Here is a 24,771-nt window from a genome sequence, read left to right as displayed (position 1 = left end):
GCTTCTGAGGCTGAGGGATGAAAGTCAGCTTTCCTGCTCCTCGGATGCTGCCTGGCCTGCTGTGTTCCTCCAGCTCCACACTGAGTTATCGCTGACTCCAGCATCTGCAGCTCTTGCTCTCTCAGGGTGAATAGCCAAGGTCTTTTCCCTAGGATAGGAGAGTCCAAAACTAAAGGGCACAGGTTTAAGGTGAGAGGGGAAAGATTTAAAAGGGACTCGAGGGGCAGCTTTTCCACATAGAGGGTGGTGCGTGTATGGAATGAGCTCCCAGAGGAAGTGCTGGAGGCTGGTACAATTACAACATTTGAAAGCCATCTGGATGGGTACATGAATAGGAAGGGTTTAGAGGGATATGGGCCAAACGCTGGCAAATGAGACTCGATTCATTTAGGATATCTGGTTGGCATGGATAAGTTGGACCAAAGGGTCTGTTTCCATGCTGTACAGCTCTATGACTCTATGAGAATATACAAACAAGCATACGAACATATGAAACAGGAGGCCATTCAACACTCCAAACCTGCTCCACCATTCAATAAGATTGCAGCTGATCTGTTGGTTCTAAATTCCACATTCCCATCTACCTCCTTCGATTCCTTTGCCTGACAAGAATCCATCTACCTCTACTTGCAAAAATATTCAATGCGCCCCCATCCCCACCACCTTCTGAGACCAAGAGCTCCACATCCCTCTGTCAGAAAATACCTAAAAGGATGACCTGTACTTTTAAAACAGTATCCCCTAGTCCTGGGCTCACCCACCAGAGGAAACATTTTTTCCACATCCACCTTATCAAGACCATTCAGGAACTTTTACACTTCAATCTAGTCACTGTTTGCTGTATTGAAATCAAAGTGCAAACAAGCCCAGACCATCTAAGCTTTGACCATAAGACAACCCACTCATTCCAGGGATCAATCGAGTAAACCTCCTCTGATCCATCTCCAATGCATTTACGCCATTCCTTATATAAGGAGACTACAACTGTACACTGTATTCGAGCTGTGGTCTCACCAATGCCTGAAGCAGAACATCTTCCTTTCCAATTGTTGAACAGTTGAATCCTTACTGCTCAGTTCCCCTCAAAACAAAGGCTATCCTTCCTGATCACTGACTGGACATGCACACTCACCTTTTGTGCCTCATATACAGAACACCCAGATCCCTCTGCACATTATGATTCCACTGCCTGGTAAACACACAAAGGGGTTAGATGATTTGATGTTGAAGTCACTTTTCCAAAGTTTCTTCCTCCTTCCCCTTCTTGCAGGTTTTTGGAATACTGATCCATCTTTGGGATACACTCTATCAAGGTCAGTGATGGCCTGACGGTGATCTTATTGAGATGGTCATCAAGAAGTCTCAGCCCCGTTAGATCTATTCCTGATGCAGCTGTTGGGGAATTGAAACTTACTTAAATAGACCTGGCATCAGTAAGGGTGTTCACTGAACGATCCCATTGTGGTCAAAACCCACCTGGCTCATTAATGTAAGGAAATCTGCCATCCTTACCATGTCTGGACCATTGCAACGTGGTTAATTCTTAACTATCCAATGAAATGATCCAGCAAGTCAATCGTGAGAATCAAACTGCACAAAAGTGTGCACTAGGAATAAAGCTAGGCACATGTTTTAAAAGGCATTTGGATAAGTACATGAACAGGAAAGGTTTGGAGGGATATGGGCCAGAAGCAGGCAGGTAGCATGAGTTTAGTTTGGGATTATCTTCGGCACGGACTGGTTGGACCCAAGAGTCTGTTTCCGTGCTGTATGACTCTATGATTCCATGACCATCCAGGAAACACTGGACATGACAAAGGCACACCCTGCTCAACCACACTTACCTAACACAACTGAGGGAATCCCACCATTATATAGAGGGCAGTGAATCATTAAGACAGCTCACTACCACTTCCTGAAGGACAGTTTTGCCAGCAATGCATGCAGCTCATGGATTTTCTTTTTAAAAGAAATCTCCCTGGGTACCTCCCACCTCCCATGGCTGGGGAGGTCCAGCGAACTATTTAACTGTGGTTTGCATCATAAAATGGCTCAACCTCTTTACCTTCTGCCAGATGTGTGGGGCCTGATTATTCTTCCACTGCTGCCTAAAATCTACAGACTACAGACGGGTAATATATGGGGATCGTGGGAGACTATGGTCGGGGAACAGTCAGCTATGATCTGCTTTAATGATAGAGCAGACCTGAAGGGCCAAGTGTCCTACACAGCTCCTGTCCCTGTATAAACCTGAATTCTTCATCCCAAGGTATATTGAGACATACACAACTGCTGCACATTGGCTCGAAGTCTGGCAGATCCAGAAATTAATAAATAGTTGAGGTTTTTTTGTAATCTCACATTGGAACAAATACATATGTGTGTGCTGTACAGGTTTCTCTGTGTTTCCCCAGGAGGGTGCATGTGTAATCTCACCCTAAGTGAAGCTGACTTCCTCCGCAATCATGTCCAGACCATGATACGTTAGATCATGCTTTGAGAATCACAGTTGGATTGTTCAAATATTTGCTTTGACTTTGTGAGTGGTCCCAGTATACTAGCTGAGGGATTTCAGTTCTCTCCCTCCCGTCTGGAGACTCAGAGGTTGTTGCCAAGCAGAGAACATAAACGCTAACCAAGAGCAAACAGGTAGTTCTTCCCACTACTAAATGCAGACTTCTCTATACCCCAGGGGCACAGTCTCAGAATAAAAGACATGACATTTAAGACTGAGATGAAGAGGAATTTCTTCCCTCAGAGGGTGAGAAGTCTCTGGAATTCCCTACCCCAGAGCCTGTGGACGCTCAGTCATTGAGTTCATTTAAGACAGTGCATGATAGATTTCTAGAGACTAATGACATCAAGGGATGGTGAGTTTGTGGGAATACCCTTGAAGCAGATAGTTCACCCATCATCATAGAATCTCTACTGTGTGGGAGCAATCCATTCAGCCCTTCCGAAGGCATCTCATCCAAACCCACCCTATCCCTGAAACCCTGCATTTCCCATAGCTAATCCACCCTAACCTACACATCCCTGGACACTGTGGACAATTTAGCACGGCTAATCCACCCTAACCTGCACATCTTTGGACTATGGGAGGAAACCGGAGCACCCAGAAGAAACCTACCGCAGACACAGGGAGAATGTGCAAAGTCCACACAGACAGTTGCCCAAGGGTGGAATTGAACCCACGTCCCTAGTGCTGTGAGGCAGCAGTAAAGGGCTGAATGGCCTGCTCTTGTTCCTACGTTCCTAATCAGTCTTCAAATCATTCAAGTGATTTTTCACTGTCATCAAACTCTACATCCTGCTCAAAGTCTGCACAAAAAGAAGTAATTGGTCAGATGTAAGATGTGTGAAATTTTTTTTAAGTTTGTTTTTTAAACTTTTCCCTAAGCAAAGTCATGCAGATGACTTTCAATCAGAATGATACCAAATTGGAAGTGTGATGAAAGTTTTAACCTTTGTGAAATGTTTCTGGTCGGGGGATAAATTTTACCTTATCTCATGCTTTCCAGAGAAATGTTTCCATCAATCTTTCAGAAAAAAAATTCAAGTCATTACAAAAAGAAAGTAACTTAGCCTTCAGCATTGTTGTCATAGGAGGGTGTCAGGGTAGGAGAGGGGGAGAAATGGAGGAAGGGGTTTGGGGGCAGGAATGGGTGTTGGTAGAAACGGTGTTTTTGTTTTCATCCTATTATAGGAAGGATATTATTAAACTGGACAGGGTTCAGAAGAGATTTACCAGGATGTTGAATCAGAGATAGTAGGAACTGCAGATGCTGGAGAATCCGAGACAACAAGGTGCAGGGCTGGATGAACACAGCAGGCCAAGCAGCATCATAAGAGCAGAGAGGCTGACGTTTCGGGCCTAGACCCTTCATCAGAATGTTGCCAGGTATGGAAGGTTTAAGTTATAAGGAAAGGCTGGATAGTCTGGGACTTTATTCACTGGAGCGTAGGAGGTTGAGAGGTGATCTTATTGAGGATTATAAAGTCATGAGGGGCATAGATAGGGTTAATGGCAAGTGTCTTTTCCCTAGGGATGGGGGTTTCAAAACTAAGGGGCATAATTTTAAGGTGAGAGGAGAGAGATTTTGAAAGGACATGAGGAACAAATATTTTAGACAGAAGGTGGAATGAACTTCCAGAGGAAGTGGTGGGAGCAGGCACAATTACAACATTTAGAAGACACTTAGATAAGTACATGAATAAGAAAGGTTTGGAGGGATATGGGCCAGGAGCAGGCAGGTGGAACTAGTTTAGTTTGGGATTATGGTCGGCATGGACTGGCTGGACCGAAGGGTCTGTTTCTGTGCAAAATGACTGTATGACTTGCACTCCCAGCCTTCAAATCGGAAGGTTTTAGTTTCCAGTTCCATTTCAATGGCCCTTAGGATGTAGGAAAACTCCCCAGTACCATAGGATCAGAGGGACTGTTCTTTGGATGGAATGTTAAACTGAGACCCTCTGTCTACTCTCTCAGGGTGGTTGCAAAAATAGCCCCATTATTTTGAGGAAGAACAGGTGAGGTAACGCTGGTGTCCTGGCTGGTTATTTGCCCTGAATTAACTAAAACAGATCATCTGGTCACCATTACATTGCTATTGTGGTAACTTGCTGTGCACAACTAGATGAACACATTTCCTCCATCACAACAGTGCATGAATTCAACAGTTGTACAGCGGTTACAAATTTCTTTGGAACTCCTGAGGTGGAGAAAGGTGCTACATAAATGCACCTTCTGTAACCGTCCTCCTGGACGTGTACAGTTGTGGGTTTGGAAGGTGATTCTGCATCCGTCGTTTCTGCGCTGATATCACAAACACGCTTTGATCAGTTTTCAATGTTATGGACTCCAGGTTGCTATCAGACTGATCAAAGAGACTTTAAGTATTCTCAGGTGCTGACAGACCTGCCTGGTGTCCTTTTACTGAGTGCAAAGTATGGTCACTGCATTCAATGGTGTGCTAATAATGACGGGGATGAAAGATCACCGGGAAATATGCAGGAATGTAGGGTTGAGGATAAAGTCAGGCCAGCCATGATCTTATTGAATGGAGGAAGCAGACTCAATGGGCCAAATGGCCTATGCTTGTTTCTTGTTCATACGATGAAAATGCCATTTTACTTCATTATAGTTAACTCAATATCTCCCAACCCTTCCACTACCTCTATGTTTGTCAATGCCACAAATACTGCCTATTGAGTCCAATAATTATGCAAGAAATGGAGGGATATGGACCATATGCAAGGAATGAAGGGATATGTACCAAGGGCAGGCAGAAGAGATAAGTTTAATTTGGCATCATGTTCGGCACATAATCTTGGGCCAAAGGCCCCATTCCTGCGCTGTACTGCTCTACGTTTTATGTTCTAAGATAGAGATAGGTAGCTTTTTGATAAATGGTTACGGGGACAAGGCAGGAGAATGGGGTTGACAAACATATCAGCCATGATTGAATGGCACAGCAGACTCGATGGGCCGAATAGCCTAATTCTACTCCTATGTCTTATGGTGCTATGATTCTAGCCTCTCTCCCAGACTGTGCATCAAGTTGAATCTTCCCGTTCGCTCCTTCTACATGTTAATCAAACACCAGCTCAGTTTTCAATGACATTTCCTTCCTTTCCATCATGATAACCAAGACAATGGAAAGCCCAACCATCACAGGTGGGACAAGGAAAGCACAGGGGGCCAGAATCAAGGAAGCAGCAAAATCTCACAGGATTGTGCCATCGGAGGAGATCATGGAGATATGGAGAGGCAAGGCCAGGCAAAGGTTTGAAAAAGGGGTAAGAATTTTATAACCAAGACATTGCTGTCTGAGATTGCTGTCAGTTTAGGTTAGCAAGCACAGGAGTCATAGGAAATCTGGACCTCTTGTGAGTTAAGACTCAGGCAGTATATCATCATCAACATTGGTGATTGTCTGCAAATGAGGATAACTCTCATTCACTCTCAGTGTGAGTCTGTAGGGGGCTGTACAGTCCAATGGGGCTACAGCAGGTTCTGTTACATGTGGGGCAGAAGGTGATCGTGGGAAGGGGGTGGGTGGGGTATTGGTGTGGCAGTGCGCTCCTTTTGCTGTTTTCCCTGACTTCCGCCTTTTCCTGACGGCAAGTCTCAAGGTGCTCAACACCTTCCCGGATGCTCCTCCTACAGTTTGGACGGTCTTGGACCAGTGATTCCCAGGTGTCTGTGGGAATGCCGCACTTCCCCAGTGAGGCCTTGATGGTATCCCTGAAGCAATTCCTCTGTCCACCTGGGGCTTGCCTGCCGTTTCGGAGCTGGGTATAGGACAGGGCAGAAGTATATAGCTTTGGGTGACCATAACTTTACAGAGGGTAGAATGTGATTCAACAGCCTAGTGAGTGTTGGAAAGGCTGAGTCAAGAGGTATTGAAAGTATGGATGACGGTTTGGGTGATGGTTTCAGCAGAGGTGGAGCTATATGGGGGACATTCCAAACATGGGAATGGTTACTTTAGTAATGGTTTGAATATCGGGGTCGGAAGCTCATTCCAGGATCAAATGCAATGCCAGTAGACTGGGTAATCTCTGACTGTTGCTAGGGATATGGATAGGTAAGAAACTGAGATTGTAGCAAACGATAGCAGGGTCCTCCCAGTATTGAAACAGAGGAAATTTCTGCTTATCTGGAGTTGCAATCCAGACTCCCCCAACCTGGGAAGATGTTAATATTTGATCATGAGCTGAACATACAGAACCTAGTGACCCGGTCAGTTAGAGACATGTCTCCTGTAAACTCAGTCGCACTCACAGAATCTGAGAATCTTAGAGCATCTTCCCACCTAATTTAAAGGAGTTGTCTGCTACATGGCTGTGAAAAGAGAAGTAAACACACTTTTGTTCAACTCGGCAGGATTCCAGGTAATTTCCCTCTGCATATTTCATAAAACATGGAAAGTGAGCATTACCTCTGCTCTGCCAGTGTGCAATGATTACAATGGCTGCTCTTAGTGCAAATAATGATAAAGTACACAGGCTCATTTTTCCCCACCGTGTGTGGGGGAGGTTGAGGAGGGAGGAGGAGCATTAAAAGTGACTCACCGATCTGAAAGCACTTTGGAATTTGTGAGCTTTTCCCTTTTCCAGACCTGTGAAATTAAACAAGTATCCTTCTGAGTACTTTCCCCTAATTTTCAAACCAATAAGGTGACGTGTTTCTCAGAATTATCTTTCTTTTTATCTGACTAATTGAACAATGAATTTGAACAATAAAATACTCTGGAGGTTTGAGCCTGGATTATGATGTCATTTTGCATGAGATTAAGCCAAAGCTCTGCTGTAACCTGTCACACTAATTCCCATTGAAATCACCAATACTCCATTCATTCAGAAAAGCCCATGGTTTTAGCCATCCCAGTGATGGCTGGAATTTACCAGGCCATTGGGAAAGGGCTGCGAGTAGGGATGAGGGTTCACTCAAAGGCAAAGGAAGGTAGGGAATCAGTCATCTTCCCCACTGGCAATAGTTTCTGATTTACGGTGGGGAATGGGGAGGCTGACATTCTTGACCAGAGGTCCATTGAGGAGCTGAATGCCCAGTTTTCTACCTCCTCTGGTAAGTTTGCTCATTGTGGATAGGCCCTGTGCCAGGTCAGAATGCAGAATGGTAATCACTGCTATGGGCTCGTGCAGTGGAGATTTATGGTTGGACACTTTGTCACTCAAGAAGAAAGCCCCCACCACCTAACCCCGCACCCCCCCACAGTGGAAACGGCCAGCGCCCTATCAGAACCCCCCACCCGTGCTTTCCCACAAACATTCAGCTCACTGGGGGTCCTGGCTAACCTCTTCTGATGCCTCGAGACCCCTTGAATCTGGTGGCCCAACGCCCATGACTTGACTCCCCTCTAGGCGCAGTCCCAGCAGGGGCCACCATTCTTGGTGGTGCTGTTGAGCTGCTTAAAGGGACGAGAATCCCAACAGCAACCAATCACAGTTGCTGAACTGCTGGGAAAATGCAGCTGGGAGCCCGCAAACTGCCAAGCAGAGCCATAGCTCTGTCCTCAGCCGGAATATTGTGGGCATTTCTGGGCTCCATGTGGCTTGTAAGCTGAGAGCCCTCGGACAGGGGAGGATTCCCAGGATATTCCCAGGGGTCAGGGGGCCTGCAGTCTTGGAGAGACGTTGGAAAAATTCAGACGGAGAACGTTGAAAAGTGACCTCACACGTGTTTTCAAAATGCTGACAGTGTTTGATGACAGAGCCAGAAAAGCCTCTGGCCTTTGGTGTATGGGTCAGTAATCAAAGGCTAGACACTGAAAATCACTGGGAGAAAGATCTAGAGGATGGGCTGAGGAGAAACTTTTTCACTCCAGGGGCCGTCAGGATCTGAAACACTCAACCCGAACAGGTGGTTGACAGTGATTCCAATAAAGTTCAAAAGGGCATTGGACAGATCCTTGAGGATGTGGCTTAGAGAGTAACAGAAAAAAGGCTGAGAGACAGGGCTAAAGACCTCTGCTCTGTCAAAGGGTCTTAGAGTCATAGAGATATACAGCACAGAAACAGACCCTTCGGTCCAACTAATCTATACCATCCACATATCCTTAGTAAATCTAGTCCCATTTGCCAGCGTTTGGCCCATATCCGTCTAGACCTTTCCTATTCATGTACCCATCCAGATGCCTTTTAAATGTTGTAATTGTACCAGCCTCCACCACTTCCTCTGGCAGCTCATTCCATACACTCACCACCGTCTACATGAAAAAGTTGCCCTTTAGATCCCTTTTAAATCTTTCCCATCTCACCTTAAACCCAGCCCTCTAGTTTTAGACTCCCCACTCCGGGGAAAAGACCTTGTCTACTTACCCTATCCATGCCCCTCATGATTTTATAAACCTCTATAAGGTCACCCCTCGGCCTCCAACGCTCCAGGGAAAATAGCCCCAGCCTGTTCAGCCTCTCCCTATAGCTCAAACCCTCCAAACCTGACAACGTCCTTGTAAATCTTTTCTGAACTCTTTCTAGTTTCACAACATTCTTCTTATAGCAGGGAGACCAGAATTTCATGCAGTATTCTAATAGTGGCCTAACCAATGTCCTGTCCAGCCGCAACATGACCTCCCAACTCCTATACTCAATATGCTGACCAAGAAAGGTAAGCGTACCAAACGCCTTCTTCACTATTTTATCTACCTGCGACTTCAAGGGCTCTTTATTCAGCAACACTCCCCAGGACCTTACCATTAAGTGTATAAGTCCTGCCCTGATTTGCCTTTCCAACATGTAGCACCTCACATTTATCGAAATTAAACTCCATCTGCCACTCCTTGGCCCATTGGTCCATCTGATCAAGATGCCACAGAGAAAATGCCAGTAAACCTGGTGAATGAGACATTCTGGTCCAACCTGTCTTGTGTACTTCAAAGGAGAGATTTGGTATGAGCTGTAACTTCTGCTCCAAGCTTTACCGTTTCTTTGGTTGGAAAGTTCCTCTGGGAGGCACGATGGTCCCTGTGCGCTCTCTGGGTTCTCCTGAAAAGCTTGCCTTGTTTGCCTTTCCCTTACACTGTGGCCTTTTTTGTTCGTAGCTGTCACCCATCCCCTCACTATCCATGACTTTATGACTTTTTCAATGAAGCTACATGGTTGGTGTTACTGCGAATATTCACTCCAGAATAGCCCCATCCACAGGTCTCCCTTACCGTAACTATACAATTCTATCAAAAGCAGCCAACAGCATTAAGAACTCTATTAGACATATTTTCCTCCTTGAGTACAGTTTCCAACTAAATGAAAGAAAAGGAGCATCAAGACAAAAGGTAGTCAAGCATTTTGAATTGAATCTGCCATTTTATTACTGAGTAACTGCGTATTGCTGCAATGAGCTACATATTTCATTAGGTTCTGAACTCTTTCCTGAGCTATGAATACGAAATAATGTAAGAAGTGCATTTCAATCTAACTTAATTCCTCATCATGTGCAGATCCGTATGTGAAACAGGGAAATATCCATTAGTCACAAGCGATTATTGTGTTAGTCCATTTCAAGTGAAAAGCCAGGTTAATTCAAAAGACAGTGGAAAATTTACATGGAATTTACAATGTCACTTTTGGACAATTGCGGATCAATTTTCTACAAGAATTGAATCTAATTTCAGGTATCTTTCTTTTTCCTTATTGAAAATTTTCCAGGGAATTTAAAAACCATGAACTTTTGGAATGCATTGATACATAAATTTTGGTTGATGCATGTTGTATTCACATGATAAACCAGACTCACATCTCTTATACATCTGAAGTACTGTATACAGTTTTGGTCCCCTTACTTGTGGAAGGATGTAGTTGTGTTGGAGGCAGTTCAGAGGTAGTTCACTAGATTGATTCCAGAGAACAGGGGTTTGTCTTATGAGGAGAGTTTGAGCAGTTTAGGTCTATGCTCACTAAAGTTTAGAAGGATGAGAGGAGATCTAATTGATTGTCATAAGACACTAAAGGAGATTGACAAAATAGGCATAGAGTGGATACTTCCACTTATACAGCAATCTAGAACAAGAGATTATAGTTTCAGGGTAAGGGATGGCAAGTTTCAATTGGAGATGAGAAGTCATGAAGGTCTACAGCATAGATGAAGACCCTTTGGCCCATCAAATCTGTACCGAGGGATTAGTTCTCTCAAGGGGCGTAGATCTGTGGAATTCACTCTTCCAGACTGCAGTGGATGCCCGGATATTGAGTAGTTTAAGGAGGAGATAGACAGATTTTTCATTAGTAATGGGTTGAAGGATTACAGGAAGTGGTCAAGAAAGTGAAGTTAAGGCCAAGATGAGGTCAGCCAAGATTGAATTAAACATTGAAGCAGGCTCAAGGGTTTGAATGACCTACTCCTGCTCCAAGTTCTTCTGTTCTCATAATGAGGTGCTATTAAGGTTTGGGGGCTGGGGGCTGGGGGCTGAGTCATTGATGTCCAAGAAGATTGATTCAATGGCTTTGTGAGAAATTAGAGAGGAAATAGGCATTAAGACAGAATTAATTACACTTTTCTATACAATGGAATTATTGCAGATGACATTATTGCTTACCATGTGATGAATGAAACGAACACACAAATTTTAAGAGGTGTTGAAAGCCTTTGACAATTATTTCAGCCTCAGAACTAATAAAAATCTGGAAAGGATATGAATTCAATAAAGAATAAAGTATCCAGATAAATCCATAGATCATTAATGATCTCGAAAGAGTAATGGAGAGATGTGACAGTGGACACCTATGATCAGAAGGAATCAGTTGTTGTAGACATTGCTGATGAATCTTTCACAGGTATATTATAGTCCAAAGAAGACCTGACTCTAGAGAAAGTCATTCAAATAGTGAGCAAAGCAAAGGTCCAAGAGCGAAGCAGATTAATTCTACGAGAAGATAAAAGTTAGGACAGGAGATCTGTCAAAAAACATATTAGGAATGCCAAAGTGGCTAGGACAGACAGCAAAACCTTGAAGTCCTCATCAACATTGTGAAAGCTCTCTGACACGAACAGTGCTCAACTTGAGAAAATCAAATGCACTTGTACTAAGGAAGTAGGTCACTGAAAGAAAATGTGCTGAAGCCAGACGTAGCCACAGAAAAGCAAAAGACCAAAGAAATAATTGCACAGCAATAAATGAGGTGGACCAGTCTCCAGAAGATGAAAAGTTTTTTTAGGCAAAATTAGTGACCCATCTGAACATGTCACATGCAGACATTTATATCAATGGATATTTCTTGAATTTCAAATTAAGCACAGGATTTAGTGCCACAATATTATCCAATAATAAGTCTTAGTTAACCAAAACAACATGTCCAAGAGGGCATTGCATTTAGCATTAAACATACAAACTAGGGGACTCCAAAAATTAGGAAACCTACATATACTTCATAACTGAGAATTTTCAGAGGCAGCAATTAAACTATCTATTCTGTCAGCCTCAGCACAGATGTACAGGCAGAATGAGAACGAACTTCCATTGAATGAAGTGTGCTGCACACAACTCCAATGAAAACACCGCTATAAAGAAACAACTGACACAGATCAAAGATCCTGCAAAGGAAATCTCAGCTGCTGTAGTGGTGACAACACTACCTGCAATAAATGGTCAGGCACATCCCTAAAGCCCTCTGTAAAAGAAATGTATAAGCTTAAAGGACTTTCAGTTCAGGAAAGATCTACAGATTGTCAGGAAGACAGTCCAAGTCAACTGCCTACAACACAACAATCTTCCAATTCCAAAGAAAACATATTCAGGAAGAATTCTACAACCCCCAAATCATCTGAATTTGTAAAGTTAGAGACTTCGGGGGGAATGGGGTAGTGGTATATATAAATGTATGCAAAAATGTCCAAAAATAATGGCATGAGAGAAACTGGACATGGGGGGGGAGGGGGGCGTTTGTCTAAAAAACATGAAAGGGAGTAAAGAAGGAACTTGGAACAGGCTGATCTGAGATTGTACGCATCCTGTTTGCAGTAATACAATAAATTTTGCATTGTCTACTCAACAAGACTGTTCTAATTAGACCAGAGAGATGAATATCCTCATCTATGTCATACCATGTTGAGTTTGTAGGAACCCACAAACACATACCAATCTCCCAGCTACTCTGTCACCCACTGTCGTTGTAGTGGTAAACCTTGCACAAGTTTAAGTGCTATGTATCATTTAAGAGAGGTTTTTGGAGGCTCTTTTTCTAAGATTCCTGTTTATTCAAAATGTCATGATCTTATAGAATCCCTACAGCGTAGAAGCAGGCCATTCAGCCCATCAAGTCCACACCACCCCTCCCCATCCCCAGACCCACCCCCTACACGATCCCTGTATTTTCCACCTGAGGTACTATGGGCAATTTAACATAGCCAATCCACCTAACCTACACATTTTTTGGACTGTGGAGGGAAACCAGAGCACCTAGAGGAAACCCACACAGACATGGGGAGAATGTGCAAACTCCACACAGGCAGTCACCTGAGGGTGGAATCGAACCTGGGTCCCTGGCACATGAGGCAGCAGTGCTAACCACTGAGCCACTGCGCTGCCCTAATTTATTCACTCTTAGACTAAGTATGAGTTCTACACAGTAACACCTCTCTTCAGAGTCTCTCCTTCCATCACTATTGAAGCCACAGAAGGTTTTAAAATCTAGGCTTTGCCAAGACTTGGGGGGCAACGTAAGACAACAAGCCCCAAGGGTGATGTTCGAATGGGACCTGGGCAAGTTAGGGCACTGGCGGCAGTCATTTCAAGCGAGATAAATTTTTGTGGAGGGTGGAAGTTGAGAAACCAGAAAGGACATGATCCGAATAGCCCAGGGCAGAGTCACCGAGGGCAAGGCTCAGGGTTTCAGCTGCAGGTGAGATGGGGCAGACGTGAGGAGCAGGTAAAGCAAATGAGATGAATGATCTCAGGCAGAAAATGCTTCCTTAAAATGTAAGGCTGAAGGAAATAGGAAAAGAACAGAGTGAGTGTAATGGAGATCGGTCAGTGGGGAATTGACTGCTCAGGCCAAACTTTGGTTTCCCCTTGCAACAGTAAAACAAAGTTCTGCCATAGAGCAATCGTTGAGCTTTTCAAAGACAAGTCATTGCAAAATGAGCGAAATATATTTGAAAGTTAATTTGTGGGAGCAGGTATTGATTGGTAAATATTCCCAAGTGAGGATTGTCAGGAAGGTAAGTATGGGAGAGGCCATTAAAGCAGAGTGCGGAAAAGGAATGGTGAATAGTGCAATCCACATTAAGAGTATAAAGCTAATTAAAAGCTTTTTATAGATGGCCTCAGAAGGCTTGGAAGTTGATGCTTTGTTAAATAATTTGAAAGGGGAGTGGATAAGTGTCTGATTGAAGTGTGATTGAATGTTTGTAGATAAATGGACAACATTGCCTCTGAGCTGAATGGGCTGGGAGCATAGACCTCAGCTGTCGAGAATAACAGGCATCACTCATTTAAACCCATACCTCGTTTGTCAGAAACTCTCTCAATAGGAGGAAATTTCATGCAGTTTCAAATTCAAATTTTCACCAGTCAGGCCACAGGGAAAAGGTGGGAGGAATGAAACTAATTGAGCGACACTTGCAGAGAGGTAGCATGGACACTGCAGACTGAGTGGCCTCCTGCGTTGTAACTGTCCTGTGCTTACTGGGGCATGGGCTAAAACTTGGATCAGGGTACAGACTAAGATGACCAGCCACAGAGTCATTGGGTCATACAACACAGAAGAGGCCCTTTGGCCCATCAAGTCTTTACCAACCTATCTACACCAGTCCCACTTTCCCACACTGGGCCCATAGCCTTGAATGTTGTGACATTTCAAGTGCTCATCCAGGTACTTCATAAAGGTTGTGAGGTTTCCTGCCTCAACTACCCTCCCAGGCAGTGCATTCCAGACACCCACCACCCTCTGGGTGAAAAAAGATCTTTTCTCAAATTCCCTCTAAACCTTCTGCCCTCCACTTTAAAATGATGCCCACTTGTTATTGACCTTTTGACTAAGGGGAACAGCTGCCTCCTCTCCACCTGTCCATATCCCTTATAATCTTACTCACCGTAATCTAATTGAATGGCAGGGCAGGCTCAAAGGGCTGAATGGCCTACTACTATCCCTATTGTCTCTGTTGCTATTCTCCATGCCTCAGACACTAAGGTTCCTGCACTGTGGAAGATGAACCAACCTATCACGGTTGATATATCAGACTAAATACCTCTGATCCACAATACAACATGATCTGTAATTTTCATAAACTCAATTATATGCATTTATATCTGTCCCTAAAACTTTATTTAGTTAGCTCCTGTTACAATTATACATAACATGTTTGAAAAGTCCCTGATACACTGGCGTTGACTGCAAGAATGGATGGCTATAATTAACCAGAACTGTGTAGCCAAAGGCAATAATTAACTGATTTTTACCAGAACAGCTATTAATAGTTTCTCAACTGAAGAAAATAATGCAGACTGGTTACAGTCTGGTCTTCCTCACAGTGCACTGCTAATTGAATGATTAGATGGATGGCTGACAGTGATTTGCACCTTCCTTATTTACAACTGAAACACTTAGAAATTGTGAGCCATGCTTAGTTCCAACAATAAAACGCTGGAAACACTTTTCTGGTCAGTCAGCAGCTGTGCAGAGAGAAGTGTTTCAGGTCTGTAATTTCTTATCAGAACTGAGAAAGTGCAGCGATCCTGACCCAAGTTCTTCCAGGACTTGAGGCTCATCAGACTTAAGAAGGATTTAGATGTGCACTTGTGATGCCAAGGCATACCAGGTGATGGGCCAAGTGATGGAAATGGGATGAGAATAGACAGCTGGTTGTTTCTGACCAGCACAGACTCAATGGGCCGAAGGTCTTTTTTCTGAGCTGGAGATCTCTGTGACTCTAATTCTTGGGGTCAAATCTAGACAACCTTCTCATCCAGCAGCCTCATTGGTTGAAAAATGCAGTTCAAGATTCCAAAATTAAACAAAATTCGATAGGACATGATTACAAACAAACGTTTAAAAAATGGTGACCGTATGTCAAGTAACATCTGGCGTTTCTCTGATGCTCCATAAATCATACAAACAGCCAACGCTGCAGGTAGCAGAGGAAGCATCTTATCGATGTAGAGCACAAAAGAAAATGGTTTTCATGAAATGTTTCACAAGTTCCGAGTAGCATATTTTAGTCACATTTCCAAGAAAGAGCTTCAATCACAAAGATCAGAAAAATATTCCTTGCTAATTTTCACAGCAGTGCAACCCATTTTTTACAGCCCAAGAGTAAAATGGAAAAAATAATTGACACTTCCACTTTGAAATGCACGACAATAGAACACAGTTTCAGACTCCTAGCGCAGGCTGTGACAGATTACACATCAGCTACAACTTGATGCTTTGAGGTATTAATGGGCAGATTCATCATAAAGTCTGATTAGTTGACCTCTAGCCAAATGTAAATATCAGCCAGATTCTGATATCACTCAGTAATTCCCAATCTCTTCTGCCAAGTAGAGTTTGAGTGACCATGAGATGTAGAAGGAGAATTAGGCCATTCAGCCTATTGAATCTCATTCAATGAGATCATGGCTAATCTGATAATCCTCAACTCCACTTTCCTGCCTTTTCTCCATAAGCCTCAATTTCCCTTCCTGATTTAAGATTGTCTCTCTCAGCCTCAAATATACTGAATGACCCAGATTCGAAAGCTCTCTGTGGTAAAGAATTCCACAGATTCACCATGCTCTGAGAGAAGAAATTTCTCCTCATCCCTGCCTACAATGTGTGACCCCTTATTCTGAGATGATGCCCCTTGGACCTAAACTCTCCCACAAGGGGAAACAAAATTTTCACATCTACCCTGTCAACCCTCTAAGAATCTTGCTCGTTTCAATGCTTTTCATCCTTCTGAACTCCAATGAAAACAGCCCCAACCTACTCAACCTCTCCGCCTAAGATAGTCCCTCCATACTTGGGATTAGCCCAGTGAACCTTCTCTGAGCTCCAGTGCCAATATATCATTCTTTAGGTAAGGATCAGAGGGACTAAAACTGAAACCACACAAAGAAACTTCTGTCAGTAGGGCACCCCTTTAGTATTACAATGGAATGTCAGCCTGGATTTGCGCCCTAAAGGCTAGAGGAACAAAGAATAGATCACAAAAAGCAGTTAGCAGGAATCACAAATAATTCCTAGGTAAGGAAATTTGAAAGAATGGGGTTGAAATCAAAAATAGATGATTCACATGGACTGCAAAGTACAGAGAAAGGGTTTAATCCTCCGAGGAGTTAAATCCTCCTGAAACCTTAATTCTGTTCTATTAAGAAGAAAATGATTGTAAAAAATACACTAAAACCTGACAGGGGTGTATTCTGCCACACAGGGGGAATAAAAGATACCTGAATTCTCCTGTGTACTGAATGCTTCATTATCTGACCTGATCACCGTCCGCTACAGATACGTTAGAAACATCTGACAATGTGCAGCAAAACAGCGAATTTATCAGGCCAACATGTGGAAACTGGATCATTTTGCAGACTTGCACATCCTTCTATTCCGGCAAGATTATTAATTTATGTGATTTTCTTTAGCTGTACCTTTGTCGAAGGACATTTATTTTTAGTTATAACTGAAGGAAAAAACCTTTTACTTGCACTTTCTACCCATAATTCTTCAATTTGTGGAGTTGTCGCATTAAGGACAAGATGACAAGAGGGACTCACTCTCTTATTCATGGCATTCATCACTGTAAACATCTTCTACAACCTCACCGAGATTATTTTGTTGCACTTTCCTCTTGCAGTCTGTCTCTCCTTCATATTCACCTTGGTTCCATTCTGTAAATATTTCCTGTCCCACCTGGGTTATCTTCTCGTTGTTTCTGTGCTCTGATACTCATTATTACAACAGGCCTGAACTACTCTTAAATAAAACACAGATCTAAAACAAACAAAAACAAAGTTAGCATTTCAAGGTGAAGGACTACAGTTCTGAAAAAGAGTCATTCTGAACTCGAGATGTTAACTCTGTTAACGTAGATGTGCTGAGTTTCTCTGGCACGTTCTGTTTGTGCCTGTTGCTGAGATACCCTCAGTATCCTCTCAGGATGAACGCACAGGGCTTTTGTGACAGCTCACCTGTCCAGCTTCGGATTCTTTGCTTAACAAAGTACAGGCTTCTTCATAGGGAGTGTCAGGGAGGTTAATGTGATGGATTCCTAGGATGAGAGGATTCTCATCTGAGCAATGATTGGGCAGAATGGGCATATATTCTCTGGAGTTCAGAAAAAAATTGCAAGCTAAGGATGAAATTTTACAATCCCTCTGTTGGCATCTTTGGAGGCACGAGGCTTCATAAAATGGCATTCCTCAGTATAATACATTGACCACTAACGAAACATACAGCAGGACTACTCCACAAATCCATTACAGAGATTACATTATAAATGTCAGAGAATAGCTATAATGGGGAAAGTGGGTATAATGGGGAAGGTTGAATGACCCGTATACAGTAATAGTGTAAGGGGCAGTGAGGAAAATGTGTTCTTAGTTGGCTTTCAGGAGAATTTCATACAGCAGTATGCGTCCAGCCCAACAAATAGGGAAACACTGAAATATCTGGTCCTTGGCAATGCGGTAAGCCAAGCAGAGAACATTTAGGGGACAGTGAACATTGTACCACTTTGAGGATTCCCCGTGTCTATTGGAAACCTGGCCCCTTTAGCCAAGCTATCCCTTCATGGCCTCTTAAACCCAACCTCCATCACTGACCACTGCCAGGCAGGACCTGCAGGGGTCCCAGACTTGCCTTCAGTCCAACCACCATTCGCTTCTTTTCATTGGGAACAGTCTGTAGTCACCACCCAAATATGGCATTGCTGGAGCTGTGGAGGATGGCTAGCAGTTCTCAAGGTTGGCCATTTATTCCTCAGGTTGGGGCAGAAGTCAGGTCTTTAGCCAATCAACGGTCTTCTGAATGTGAAATAGTTGCTGGGCAGCTGGTATCAGTGCTGATGAGTCCCTAATGACACTTTGGGTGGCGAGATGAGAAACTGTGCCATCTGAAAAATCCTGCCCACTACAATCTTTGAGCACGTGGCAGGGTGAATGTCTCTGGGTTGGAGAATCTAAACTAGTTGCCAGATTCTCAGGAGAAGCAGTTACCATTTCGGACTGAGATGAGGAGATGTCTTTTCACTCAGAGGCTGGTGTATCTTTGGCCTTTACTGCTGAAGAGATTTGTGGGTGCTCGGTCACTGGTCATGTTCAAGGCTGAGGCCAATAGATCTGTGGGCACATGAATATGCGGATCGAGGCAGGAAACAAAGTTGAGATAAAAGATCAGCCATGATCGTCTGAATGGCAGAAAAGGCTGCATATGTTAATTTGCCTAATCCTCTCCTGATTTGTTATGTTCTTATAAAGAATAGCATGAAACCAGCAGATCAAAATCAAAGGAGTGATAGTAAAATGACACATTCACAAATCCTTGCACAGTGCCTATCATTCTCACCGTAGTTTTAGTGGCTCCTGTGAGCTACAGCAGATGTCATTTACAGACAAATTGTCAACACACTGAGAGAGTACACTTCCAACAGGTACCCCTGCTAGCCCAGCATAATAACAACAGGCAAACTATGCTTAAGGACGAAGGGAGAGGGATTCAGGATTTTGAACCAGCCACAGTGAAGGAACAGTGATGTATTTCAATGTCAGAATGATGTGTGGCTTGGAAGAGACCACAATGTGGCTGGTGTTCTTTATTATTTGAAAAAGCAAATCATAGCATTGAACATGCAACTTAGAAATGACACAGCACAGTGGCTCAGTGGTTAGCACTGCTGCCTCACAGCACCAGGGACCCAGGCTCAGTTCCAGGTTGGGTGACAGTCTGTGTGGAATTTGTACGTTCTCCCTGTATCTACATGAGTTTCCTCCGGGTGCTCTGTTTTCATTCCACAATCCAAAAATGTGCAGGTTAGGTGGATTGGCTGAGGGAAATATAGGGTTGGGATGGGTCTGGGTTGGATGCTCTTTGGAGGGTTGGTGCAGACTCAATGGGCTGAATGGCCTGTGTGCACACAATAGGCATTCTATGATCCTCAAGAACTAGTCTCAAATGTAAACCTGTATAGCTCCTCTCAAGAAATCATTCTCATCCTGATGGACAGAGCTTATTGTGTGATATGAGGTACTAACTGCCTTATTTTACATTAGACACTTTTACACTGTGATAGCAGTCCATACCATCCACAAGATACTTGCAGAAAGTCACCAAACACTTACGACAGCACTTTACACACCCAACAGCCATAATTTTAATGTAGCTAAATAGTCATGTGTACTTGCCCTTAGGTCTAACCTGAGATTTCACAAGACACTCTCATGTAGCTCAGATGTAATGCAACTAGCTATTAAGTACTATATGATAAACATACTCTGTTCAACAGGAACCAAGCCTCATTTCTGCGTGAGGTCTGTGATTGGTGACAGGAAGGATTGGTGACAGTGAATCTGCCCAAAACATTTCAGATGGTATCGGTGGACACAGCTACAATATTTAAAAGTGGAGGGGGTTAATTTATGGTAGATATGGTGCCAAACAAGATTTGTCTAATGGTGTCAAGCTTCTTGAGTGTTGTTGGAGCTGCACTCATTCAAGCAAGTGGGGAGTATTCCATCACACCCCGACTTGTGTCCTGTAGATGGTGGACAGGCTTTGGGGAGTTAGGACGGAGGGGGTTACTCGCTGCAGGATTCCCAGCCTCTGACCTTGTAGTCACTGTGTTTATGTAGCTGCTTGCAAGTTCCAAAGTTTGTGAAGTGGTTACATTCTGGTGCTTAACAGTTAAATTTGTAATTGCAAATTACTTCATGACTGACAGAGTAACACAGAACGGGTGGGCAGTTAAAAGAAAGATGTGAAATCACTAACAAATCCATCTTGTACACAAGCTGACAACTTCACTTCGAAGATGCATGGGCTACAAGCAGCTGGCTCCATATTCTTTACCTAATTTGTATCCCACCCTGGAAATTCGCCTTGAATCAACGTGAGTAATTTTTATTTCTGACATTGTGTGACGCTAATTATTGTACATCAGTCAATAACAGACTTCAGAACTCAGTAAAAATGCTCTTTTCAGTACATTTTTTTTCAGTTGTCAATCATTCAAAGAGCTGTAAGTCAAAGGGAACATCTGACAGTATCCAAGCTCTTCACTAGTGTCATAAAAAGATTCAATTCCACATTGATGTAAATTTCCATTAGAAGTTACAAAGTACCTACTTGAAGGAGTTTTATCTTGTGTAAGGGAAGGTATGGTTTGTTCATATGTACTTACAAAACAAGAACAGGAGTTGTCATTTGTCCCCCAGCCCTGTCAAGCCAACTCCCTTTTTCAAGATGATTGTGACTGCGATAGGATGAGGGTTAGCGGGTCTCTCTCACACACACCCCTGATGACCTCTGACCCCCATCAATGGTGCTACTGCGGTGATTTGAGGTGGTCTGTGTCTCACCCATTGACCATCTGTAAACTTACACCATCTGTTCGTACCCCCCCATATCACGGCATCAAGTTTGGTCCCGCCCTCATCTAAGAGTTTCAATGATGAGAAAGTCTGGCCCACCGGTGCAAACAATAAAAAATCCAAACCTGCACATTGGATCCCACAGTGCATTGCTAGGGATGCAGTGGGATAGTGGTAATGTTGTTGTCTAATCTCCCCTCAAAGCTCTCCTTATGTCCTGGGAATTTGGGTCCAAAGCCCTCCTTGGCAGCAGGTGGAATATAAGATCAACTTTTAGGAATTTAAATCTGGAATTATAAACTGGCCTCAGTAATCTAATAGTGAATTCATGGATTAAAAAAATCAGCCTGGTTCACAAATGCTCTTTAATCACTAATGCACTTTAGAGATTCCTTACTTGCTCTTGTTTTGTCAGGGTCTGAAAGGGTTAATATGGAGGCATGCCTTTAGCACTGCCTACCATGATGACATCATGGGGACTTGTGGGAATAACAGCTTCAACTCTCAAAGGAGTGAGCTCCAATATCCAGATCTGCCTCACAGCCTCAGCAAGAAGGTCTAGTATATCAATGTAACCTGGAACTGCTCGCAATAACCTATTTCTTGCTCAATACGAGAGCCTCTTCTAGTTAGACCAGGAAGTGGTCTTCCTCGACCACAGTGGACCCAGCTTAGTAGACCCCTGCCCTTAAGAGGATGATGGCAACAAAAGCTCCCATATATTGAGGTGCAAGCTTGGTTTGGCTGTGCATGCACCAGCTCCAAATGATTTATTTAACGTACCTGAAATTTTTCTCCACGATTGCACATGGCGGTGTCCTGGAGGCTGAACCAGAATTCTGAATACTCCAGGCCAATCCTTCAGGCTTGCAACTCGACCGAAAAGTGACTCAAGTCCCACAACAATGTGATCGCTTTAGAACAGTACAGCACAAGAACAGGCCCTTCGGCCCACAGTCTAATTAACTGCCTTCTGAAATGGTTCGCTCCTGCCCTTAGCTCTTACGTTCTTATTATATTCCTTCCTCCCACTGAAACCAGAGCATGTGGTGGAGGTACTGCTGGTGGAATTTCTCCAGTTCTTTCATTTGTCACTGATACATAGTCCAAGTCTCACTGCAGTACAGGAGTGCAGACATAACAACAGCTGTGTATATTCAGACTTATGAACAAATGCCGGTTTCTCTCTTGAAGCCAGCTCCACATTCAGGCAAAACTCCTGGAAAAGGAGCCTTGATAGGTTGTCTGGAAGTTGAAGAGCATCTCTACCACCAGGTCCTGTTTTGTTAACTCTCAAATAGCCAAGGCAAGGCAGATAAAACTCTACAATGACACATCAAAAGGACATCAATTTGTCCATCAAACTGTGTCACCCTTTGAGTCCAAAGGCCTTTAACGATGAGGCAGAGCAGTGACAGCAAAGGAAACGGGAAAAAAAGCAAATCTTGCATCTGAGGTTCCACGTCCCCATGTGGGACATCCTGCCCCATGTACCTAAAGGTCTGTGGGTCAACAATCAACCTCATCACTCAGATGAAGACACACAGCAGAAATTTCTGACCCCGAGCTGACATCTTCCTTGAATCAAGGGACTGCTGAAGACAATCATTCCAGATGTTAGAATTTCTATCTGGGCGGGGAATGGCCTTCTTCTGGCACGATGGTAGTGTCCCTACCTCTGGACCAGGAGGCCTGCATTCAGGTCCAGAGGTGTGTAATAACATTTCTGAACATGTTATTTAGAAAAATAGGTTAAATTAAAGAAAATGTAATTTCTGTCTGGTGGAGGGCTCTTCCAGTAGAGTGGTAATGTGCAATATCAATTTCAATGTCCCTAAACTCATTCTTTTCAGAATTGGCTCAAGAGTGACCATACTCAGGCCAGTTTGGATCATGGCTGGACACTTTTTACATATTCTTCAAACCCCTAGCTCCAGATTACTTTCTCTCACAAGTTAATATGTACTCCAGTTGATTGTGACACCACACATGTCATTAGGTGTGGCCTCAAAAGAAATATGCTCTAATAAGTTTGGAATATTGTTACTTTATATGTGGGGAGAAAAACAATAATTTATCAGAATTCTGCAGTGAAATTTATAAAGGGGAGCATGGTGGGAAATCCACGCTGTGTTGCCTATTTAAAATACATTCCCAAATTTATTTTCAGCATGTTTATTGGTGTAATTAATTTCTCCTGCACTAACTCAAACTCCCATACCTTAGAAAAATGGGATAATGTTTTACCCTTCAAACGTTTAGCCAAGTCTGAAACAATATTTTCAGCAAATAACGGTGATAATAATCAAGGACCTTTTCTCACAAGATGTCTTTAACGATCACTTAAGAGTAAGTTTTAAGCAAGAGAAAATAATCGTAAGTTAACATTTCTCTTCATTGTCCTCTCGTTGATTTAATAACGGTGACAATAATAAATCAACGAGAGGACAATGAAGAGAAATGTTAACTTACGATTATTTTCTCTTGCTTAAAACTTACTCTTAAATGATTGTCCAAAGACATCTTGTGAGAAAAGGTCCCTGTCTTTAACTTTCCTTTGATACATTAAAAGGCTTTGAGCATTGCCTTGATTAATCTGCATGTCGATAGCAGGCAGTCAGAGCGACAGACTTCAGATTAGGGATATTCCACTGAGCACTAATAGACACAGAGAACAAAACAAGAATATCAGTCATGCCTTTCTTTTCCAGTCAGTGAGTCCTCAGCCCTGGTCCTATTGATGAGCAACTGGAATAATACTGAAATGCAATTTAAGATCAATTCTTCCTGGTTATGCTGCAACTCAGAGTGAACAAAGGAGAAAGAGAGGAATTAAAACTGAAGAGAGTCAGTGAGTGGGAAGAGAGGGGGCGGATAAGTCCCTGAGAGGTAGCAATATAGAGCAAGTCTGTCTGAAAATAGGAATTCCCAGCTGGGATAAAACCTGTGGTGATTTGTACTGTAACTTCAGGAGATGCATTCACAACTTTCGGATACTGTAAGCAGTAGCTCAACAGCTTATTTCAGCAGAATGCCACGTTTCCTACTGGGATCAAAGTGAATTTCGCATAATTTGCCAAGGCATTGACATTGTGTGGGTCCATTACTCCCCCACTGTCATATCTCAACCAGCCCCTCACATCAGCAGCACAAGGAGAAATCATCTGCACATTGAGATATCACAGCCATGCTGTAAATAAAACAAAAAATGACCAGGATACCCCGTTACAATCGTCCTTGAATAATGCATAAATACTGAGCTTGGAGTCTTAATCCTCACTGAGTCAGGAACTACATAAACATCATTAACAGAGCAATTTGTCACAATTTTACAGCGTTAGCAGAGCCATGTAGTTCTTGATGTAATCTACTATAATAGATGTATAGATGTCCTTACTTGAGGAGGGAGGCAATCATTTGAAGATAGCTCAGAGGAGATTCACTAGATTGATTCCAGAGATGAGGGGTTTGTCTCATGAAGAGAGATTGACCAGTTTAGGCCCATACTCTCTGGAGTTTAGAAGAGTGAGAGGAAATCTAGTTGAGGTATGTAAGATGATAAAGGAGTTTGGCAAAGTAGACATAGGGAGGATGTTCCCTCATGTGGGGCAATCTAGAATGAGAGGTAGTAGGAACTGCCGATGCTGGAGTCTGAGATAACAAGGTGTGGAGCTGGAGGAACACAGCAGGTCAGGCAGCATCAGAGGAGCAGGAAAGCTGATGTTTCGGGCGGGTCCAGACCCAAAACGTC

The 24,771-nt window shown here is 43.2% G+C and overlaps 1 long non-coding RNA gene across 1 annotated transcript in view; it reads left to right on the top strand.

The window, feature by feature from the left end:
- LOC125484029 overlaps positions 1–24,771 on the top strand; it is a 49,974-nt gene that overhangs the window by 14,588 nt on the left and 10,615 nt on the right. Inside the window, exon 2 of the long non-coding RNA XR_007262904.1 lies at positions 20,442–20,539. This is a non-coding gene — a long non-coding RNA (uncharacterized LOC125484029). The remainder of the gene's footprint in view (positions 1–20,441; positions 20,540–24,771) is intronic.

Source organism: Rhincodon typus, chromosome 9 (assembly GCF_021869965.1).
Source record: "Rhincodon typus isolate 14 chromosome 9, sRhiTyp1.1, whole genome shotgun sequence".
Taxonomy (NCBI): domain Eukaryota; kingdom Metazoa; phylum Chordata; class Chondrichthyes; order Orectolobiformes; family Rhincodontidae; genus Rhincodon; species Rhincodon typus.
This window is presented reverse-complemented; position numbering and strand designations above follow the sequence as displayed.